The following is a 1,672-nucleotide window of genomic DNA, read 5'->3' as shown; positions in this document are numbered from 1 at the left end:
TATAGATGGCACTTACCACCTGCAAAAATGTTTAAAAATAGGTCTAGTACAGGGCTTTTCAACCTTTTCACCCATTGTACCACTTTTAGGATACGGCAACATCCGAGTACCACCAGTCGCCTAGCAAGGTGTCAAAAACTTGATGACCCCCCCCCAAAAGAAAAAAATGATAAAGTACAGGTAGTCCTCGACTTACAACAGTTCACTTAGTGACTGTTCGAAGTTACAATGGCACTGAAAAAAGTGCCCCCCAAGCCATAGCCGAGCAAGACACCTGCCTGCCCACCCGGCGGCGCTCTTCCTCCTGTCCGAGGTTTCCATTGTTGTGAGCATTTCTGTTGCGGATTGGCAGTGGGAGTGGGGTGGGGGGTGTTTGGTTTTTATTCCCCCCGTCTGCTGGGTGGTTGCAGCAGGTTTTGGTCACTTCACATGACCCTGGGACACTGTGACCGTCATTCAGTTGCCAAGCACCTGAATGTAAATCACAAGACCCTGGAGATGCTGCAACATTCCAGCTGATTGGTGCTTCTTCTGGGCTCAGCAGAAGCGCCAGGATCAGTGCAGAGCTCCAGCTGGAGCCTGGTGCTGATCCTGGCGCTTCCGCTGAGCCCTGACAGCCCTGCAGCTCCAGCCGTCTCTCGCTCAGGCTTGTGCGGTGCTGCCACCGGTTCAGCTCATTCCCCTCCCCCGCTACCACTTTTCTAGGATGGTCGCGTACCCCCTGCCAGGTGCCAATGGACCACAGGTGGTACCCGTGCCACTGGTTGAAAAGCCCTGGTCTAGTAAACATTGGAAATGTAACCCAAAACCTGGTACATACTATCACTTGTGGTGGACATGTATTAAAGCCAAAAAAAAAAAATTGGACAAAAATACATACTTGGTCAGAGAAAATATTAGGGAAACACGTAGATTTTAAACCTGAACTTTTTTTTATTAGGCATAATTCCAGAAAAACCTGATAAACAAAGTGTATATTTAACATTACCTGTATTAAGGATTGTATTTGCTCAGCACTGGAAAAACGAAGAAATTGGATGGAGAGATAATCAGGAAAATATTAGACTGTGCTGAAACGGACAGCCTCACTTTGAGGATTAAAGACAAAGAAGGTACAGAATATTTTCAAACGTGGAACTGATTTTATCAATGGCTGGAAAAAACGGGACAGAGAGTAAGAATTTAACTTCTATTAACGGGTGGAAAATAACTAAAGAGAGAAGCAACCTAGAACTAAGGAGAAACTTCCTGACAGTTAGAACAATTAACCAGTGGAACAGCTTGCCACCAGAAGTCGTGAATGCTCCAACACTGGAGGTTTTTAAGAAGAGACTGGGCAGCCACCTGTCTGAAATGGTATAGGGTTTCCTGCCTGAGTAGTGGGTTGGGCTAGAAGACCTCTAAGGTCCCTTCCAACTTTATTATTATTATTATTATTATTATTATTATTATTATTATTATTATTATTATTATTACTACTACTACTACTACTACTACTACTACTACTACTAAATATAAGAAATCAATCCAGACAAGACGTTTACTAAGCACTAATGAAATGTAATAAAGAGAAAATCAATAAAATATTATTTAAAAGAAAGAAAGAAGGAAGGAAGGAAAGAAAGAAAGAAAGAGAAAGGAAGGAAGGAACGAAGAAAGAAAGAAAGAAAAA

The sequence above is a fragment of the Protobothrops mucrosquamatus genome, unplaced genomic scaffold, assembly GCF_001527695.2.
Source record: "Protobothrops mucrosquamatus isolate PMUCROS unplaced genomic scaffold, P.Mucros_1.0 scaffold3542, whole genome shotgun sequence".
Lineage (NCBI taxonomy): Eukaryota > Metazoa > Chordata > Lepidosauria > Squamata > Viperidae > Protobothrops > Protobothrops mucrosquamatus.
Note: the sequence above shows the minus strand (reverse complement) of the source record.